Here is a 7473-nt window from a genome sequence, read left to right on the forward strand (position 1 = left end):
CCTGGGTGGCTCAGTCGTTAAGCGTCTGCCTTCGGCTCAGGTCATGATCCCAGGATTCTGGGATCGAGTCCCACATCGGGCTCCTTGCTCGGCAGGAAGCCTGCTTCTCCCTCTCCCACTCCCCCTGCTTGTGTTCCTGCTCTCGCTATCTCTCTCTCTGTCAAATAAATAAATAAAAAATTAAAAAAAAAATTTGTCTAAAAAAAAAATCACAACCTTTCAAAAACCTTCAATATTTATATTTAGAGAACATATAGACTTTAAGCTAGGCAGATAATGAGAAAGGGTAAAGAGAGTGTCCTACTATTCCAGGCTTGATAAAGATGCAACTAAACTACACTGACTACTGATCTGATGCACTTAAGACTATTTGTCCGTATGCTCCGTCCCCCGTATCCTAAGTACAGGCCCATGAATAGACATAGCAGCTGCCATTATCTGTGCTTATGAAGAAAACAGTAGGTGCTCTTATATCGCAACTACAAGAACTTACAGTCTATACTAGAGGTATATATCATGATAGTTTCAGTGGTTCATAATTGTACACTAGGATATCAAGATGAAATTCACCCTGCCTATCATGTTTTCCTAAATAAATGAACAAAGTATAAAGCTCCGTCCCTTCCACTAATTGTTAAGCATTTTCTTCTGTGTTAACTTCATAATTCTCTACCTTTTATGGTACTCATCTAACTCCCATTTTCTCCCTTCTCTCCCCAAATCTACCACCCTACTCTCCATAACTCTTATATTCTAATTAGTCAAACCACTTACATCCTTGACATTTCTCAGAGAGTGTTTCCATCTCTTTGCCAAATATAAAATTTATGTTTACCTCATAGACTATTTCTTGTTTAACTCTATGGAAGTCTGGGTGGTTTATTTTCATATCTTCATGACTCAAAGCTGAGACTGATGACTTAATTGCTTATTGATGCCACACTGTTCCATTGAACTATTGGAAAAACTCTTTTATCTCAGTGTTTATCTCCAGTTCAACTTCTCTCGTTAACCTGGGAGATTTCATCCTCAACATGGCCAACACACACACACTGGACCCTCAGTTCCTTGACCTCCTTATCTCCAATGACCATCTCCATTATACCATAGCCACCTGCTTCTAATAGAGCTCCTCTGATTTCATGAGCTCAAATATCCCACTCTTACCACAAAATTTCTCTTTCCTGTTTGTTTGCCCAACCACCCTGATTATAACTGTTTCATAATATGATTGAAACATAAGGTCATCTCATCTTAACACCCACATTCCATCCCCAATACACCATGTCCATGTCTAATGTTCTGCGGTTCAGGGTTGCTTCGTGACCTCTGTTTTTTCTTCTTACCATGTATCTGAAACCCAAATATGGCTACACTCTAATGCTTGTCATCTGTTTTTTTTTTTTCTCATACTACCAAAAATGAGTGATACTTAAAAATATTTATACCATAGGACAGATTGCTAACACTCCATATTCATTGTTCACCTTATGCAACAGTGTATTAAATCTTCTCATGTTTCTCACACACCCAACTCTTTCCCATTCCTCACTGAGCAAAAGGTCCTGTATTCAGAAATAACAGAAGCTGCCAGATGGGAACCCCTTTGGGTTCCTGTCAAGTATTCTGCCTCCACCCCTCAGTTATTCAGTCATCTGCAAACTATTTATTGCTTGGCACTGGAAGCCTTTCGGTGAACAAAACAGATTCAATCCTCATCCTTATATATTTTACTAGAGAAAAGAGAGATTAATCAAATGGAAAAAAATATATACACTTTTAATTATAAGTGGAATACATTAAAAAAATATAGGACCTTTTTAGATTGGACAGGGATCTGTACATTTTCTGGGGAAGTGTCATTTAAATTTAGTCCTAAAGGATGAGTTAAAATAATCATGTGGACAGTGGGAAGAAAAGCATACCAAGAAGATGAAACAGCAAGTGGGAAAGCCTGAAAAGGAAAGGAGTTTGATACATTGTAGAAACATTAAAAATACCAGTGTGGTTAGAACATAGGGAGTACTGTATGAGAAGCCTATGGAAAATTATGCTGAGCAACAAACAGCCTGGGTAAAGCATGTAGATTAATATTGTCAATTCTGGAATTAGACAACCTGTGTTTGAATTCTGACTCTTCCAGTCATTGGTTGTGTGGGCAAATTGTTTAATCTTCATGTGCCTATTTTTCTCATTTATGAAGTAATAATAATAGTAATAATGCAATCTACATTATATAAGGCATAAGGTCATTGTGAAATATGAATCATTTAATATATGCAGAGTACTTAGAAAAGTTTTTGTTTTAAGATAAAAGTGGACTAAATGCTAGTTTTGCTGTTGCTTTTGTTCTTAATTAAGTTCATATTAAGGAATTTAGTTTTCACTTTCAAAAGTGTGAATAGTCAGGGGCGCCTGGGTGGCTCAGTCGTTAAGTGTCTGCCTTCGGCTCAGGTCATGATCCCACGGTCCTGGGATCGAGCCCCGCATCAGGCTCCGTGCTCCGCGGGAAGCCTGCTTCTCCCTCTCCCACTCCCCCTGCTTGTGTTCCCTCTCTCGCTGTGTCTCTCTCTGTCAAATAAATAAATAAAATCTTTAAAAAAAAAAAGTGTGAATAGTCATAAAAGTTTAAAGTTGCAAAGTGACATGATACTGTAGACCTTTTCAAATATCAGTTGGGCTGATTATAAAGACTGGACTGAAGAAGGCAATAATTAAATCTGAGAGGATATTAGGAAACCAATGCAATAAACCAGGAGAGAAATGGTAAGGCTAATAATTTAAGGGTTGGTGTAGTGTATGTACAATTAGAGAGAAATGAATTGACTTGAAATATGTTTTTGTGCTAACAGGTTCCAAACGTTGCAAAACATTGGATATAGTGACTTAAGAGAGGTGATGTAAAAAAAAAAAAAAAAATGATTCCCAGGTATCTGGTTACTGGAGGCATATTTATATAGATAGAAAAGAATGAACTCTTGGGGTACCTGGGTGGCTCAGTCATTTGGGCATATGATTCTTGGTTTCATCTCAGGTCATGATGTCAGGGTCCTGAGATTGAGCCCTGTGTCAGGCTCTGTGCTCAGCATGGAATTTGCTGCAGGTTCTCTCTCCCTCTGCCCCTCCCTCTGCTCTACCACCTGCTTACACTCCCTCTTTCTCTCTCTCTGTCTCTAAAATAAATAAATAAAATCTTTTTTAAAAAAAGAAAAGAATGATGGAACTCTTAAGTTATTTTTCTCAAAGAATTACCTCTTTAAAAATTAAAAAAGAAATTTAAAGTTTATTTCCTATTCCTCATGTATGTTTCCAGTTCTTGAGCTCTTCTAGGCTTATTTCTAAGCTGATCTTCTATTACTCTACCACTTGATAATTATGTTTATCTACATTATTGGAATATGATGTCCTCTCTAATTAGTGAATGATTACTTTTCCTTATTTCCTCTCTTTTGTTCCAAATATATTCACAATAAAAATCAGGAAAATGTTGTATGCCAAAAACAATAGCCACATAACTCCAATTCTATTTTTAAAGTATATATGTAACCCTGATTGTTTTAGGTAGTGATTTTGGTTTCTTGCTCCCTGTACCCACCCACCCCACCTGAAACCAAGATGTCCAGAAGCCTAGAAAAATATAAATAGGAATGGACATAGAGGAAACATGTGAAACTTTCCTGATACTAGCTGGTATCTTTCAGTATCCCAACTCTGTTACCAGAAACTTCTCTCACAAATGTATATGCTGTCAGGATATTGCAAGAGCATTGAATTAGTTGGGTTCAATCAGGAGACAGAAACCACACAGTAATATATATATATAGGAAAAGCTTAATATAAGAAATTATTAACTCAGACAAGGGATTTGATTAATGAAGGACTGGCTTATTAGAGTTCTCCAGGGAAACAGAGTAAATAATATAGAGGGACAAAGACATGGAAAGATTTATTTTGAGGAATCAGATTATGAGAGCAGCCAAATGAAATCTGTAGGGCAAAGTTGGTGGTCTGGAGATCCAAGTCACAGTTGATGTTGCAGTTTTATTCCAAAGATGGAAAACTCAGGAAACCACAGCCTTCTCTTAAAACCTTCAACTGGTTGGATGAGGCCCGCCCCCATTATACTGCTTTACTTAAAGCCAACTAAATATATATGTTAATTATATCTAAAAACAATTGTATAACAACATCTAGAGTAGTGTTTGACTAAATCAACTGGTTAGCATAATCTAGCCAACTTCACAAATAGAATTAACCATTATGGCTAGGAAGAAGTAATAAGAACTCTAAAGAATTTAAGAGTAACAGATATAAGGAGTAGCCAACTCCTTGAGCTAAGACAGAGCACCTTAAGAAGAGACCTCTGGACCCCCAGGGTTGAGTTTCAGACCTTGCAAAAGAATGGCTGTTCCTCAGTGGATGGCAGGGAAGTAGCTGTGTTGCTGCACGGTGGAACTTAACTTGAAATTTATCCTCTAGGTTGCCACAGAAAATAATGTCACATTAGAGTCTACCGAAGTGGGGATCTAGGGAAGCTACTGGTCACTGGATGCATCTGACTGCTGTGTAGTACAGAAACTGAGAATTGAGGAGGCTGCCTGTGCCGCAAGGGCTGGTGGTAGGAAAGTGCCCACACTGCAGGAGTGGACCCTGATAAAGCCTAATGTGCTGTAGGAGCTTGCCAAAAAAACATCAGAACCATGAATGTGAGTCTCTGTTTCCTGTATTTATCTCTATCACCCTGTACTGACAAAAGCTTTATACCTTGCCAGCTGACAAAGGAAAAGCATTTAAAAGCTTTAGATCCCTTTTTTGCAATGATAAGTGGATTTGTAGCTGAGATGCAATAAATTAAAAAACTATCACAAGCATTGTATGTGATGACTTGTGGAAGCTACTCCATGCAACAAGACCTACAACTACAGAAACAAATTTAATAAGGGACTGCAATGGAATCAGGTATGCAAATGTGTGCCTTGTAGTTCTGTCCTATGTCCATATGATATATGGTAGAGCTGTCTATGGGAAAAATAGCAGAGAACATCACCAGTGAGAGTGTTACTGTATTGGAAAATATTGCTGCAGGCAGATGAAAAGAACCAAGATTATTAAGCTGGAAGGACTAATTGTACTTCAGAAGTAAAGAGTCTATCAGAGTTAAAAAATGCATGGTAAGGATTTCTCTCCTACTCACAAATTCTCAGTCAGGACATGGCCTTGAACTCTTTCTTTACACAGGACTAAAGGGAACTGCTTTACATTTATTGCAGCTAAAGAGGACTCACATTAGTGGGGGATCTTTCTCAAAGAAGCAAGCAAATTGAGGTAAGATTGAAGAGACAGAAATGGGACTGAGTCCAGAGCACCCTTTGGAATACTCCTTTTGCATATCCTCATTTTCCTCAATAAGCAGTGGGTGGACCTGGAGCATTTTTGAGCTGAAGAGACCATAGGAATAAAACTCAAATATTCACTGTTGAAAATTCCAGTCCCTATGTCCAAGTTACTGCACTGGGAAGTCTTATAGACAATGTCAATTTTTCCTCCCTTTGACAACCATCCCAGTGTTATGATACTGGTTATATTGAGCTAATGCAGAAAATATTCATACAATTGAATTTTTATAGATATTTTTAAATCCCGCTAACCCACAAGCAATGGATTTTTTTCTTACTCTCTCTCTAGGAGAATCAGATATATTTAGCATTTCCTATGATTAATCTTGGTGTGTGCATAGCTTGTCACATCAGGAACCTCCAGTTCCTGACCCCTGAGGACTAGCAGCACAATTAGCAGTGATACTTATCTCACAGACTTTCAGAGGAAGAATATAAAATTGTGCACTGTAATAATATTTTATTTGCTCCTGCACAATACTACACTTCCTCTTACTGCAAAACTAAATGTCAGTCCAGGATTTCTTGCCTTGTGAAATTAAGAAACTTTATTAAACGGAACATGAATAAAGTCATCTATATTTTAGTTTACATTGGTTTCTGGATGAGAAATGCTAGCATTTTAAATAGTATTTGGCAGACTTTCCTTGAAGTGGATCATAGGTTTTCTTTTCTTTTTCTCGTTAAAATATCTTTGTATTCATCAAAACACTCTAGTTGTAACAGATATAAAATTATGCTCATTGAAGTTACACTGAGTGGAGTGGGAAATGGGTTGTGAAATCACTTAGCAGCATATAGTAGAATAGGGTGCAGATGAAGCCATATAACAATGGGAAGCAGTTTGTAAAGCCAGAGCTTGAGGATCTATTTTCCTTTAACCTAGATTTTGGTTACAATAAGAGTTTACATTCGTGTAGGTTTTTTTTTTTTTTTGTAGTTCTAATATTTCAGAATATATTTTTGATAATTAAATGATTAAATATTATTATTCTAGTGTAAAGGTAGAAGAACAGATGTACTAAGAAATTAGTAACTTCTAATAAATTACACTGCCTTTTGATATTTACTTTATAGGATATCATAATAAATAAGGAAACAAAGATGCTAATTCTTTCCTAGTGAAGGTGGACTCTAAGAGACAGGAAGAAACATCTTGGCATTTTGACAAAGGGAGCTCTCTGTATTATCAGTATTATTCTTATTTTTATGCCCACAACTATTACTGCTCAAGAAACTGGAAGGTCTTCTCTCTAGTCTTTGATCTTATAGTCACAGAATTTTCCTGTTCTCTTTAAACCTAGCTATTACTTCACTGTATATATGAGAATTTTCCAGAAATAAATAATATTCATACATAGAACAAAAAGTCTAGACTCACTCAATTCAAGAGAAAAAAAAATTACTGACACTTTACAGGAAAATTCATTGCTCTGGAATATTTTGTTGATTCTCCTCAGTTGCATAATTCCTAACCTAAAATCTCTCTGCCTATATTTTAAGGATCTCCCCCCCACTCTCCCTTCCCTCCTACCTTCCTTCCTGTCTATTTTTAGCCTAAATTTAACCCAGTCCTTCTTAAAACTCTATTTCTAAACTCTTGATTGATGAAGAGCCATGTCCCCCCACCTCCTTTTTTTTTTTTCTCCTCTGAGTTTTGGCAAAACTCAGATTAAGAGACATTCATATTAAAAGACCTTTTATTCCTATGTCTCACAGCCCACTGATCTTTTCTAGTGGAACTCTGGTGCCCACCAGTCTTTTCTGAAATCTCCAATTCACATAATGTATATATCTTACACTATTGTTACCATTTGAAAAACATAATTTATTACAAAGGGTATAGTTAACACAAAATATGCATTGTTCACAAATCACAGAGTACAAAAATTGCAAAACACTAAGTGCTTTCTTAGTCATTTTACTTCTGATGCCTAACTCAATGTTCCCAAAGGATTTTTAGCAAATTATTAATTCAGGAAATGCTCTTTGAAAAAGAAGTTCTATGGATAAATAATTTTGGGAAAAAATCCTGCCACATCCTCCTCAGAGATTTATAATGCATATTAAAATATCT

This window comes from Leptonychotes weddellii, chromosome 1 (genome assembly GCF_054177405.1).
Source record: "Leptonychotes weddellii isolate Sample4059 chromosome 1, ASM5417740v2, whole genome shotgun sequence".
In the NCBI taxonomy this organism is placed as follows: Eukaryota; Metazoa; Chordata; class Mammalia; order Carnivora; family Phocidae; genus Leptonychotes; species Leptonychotes weddellii.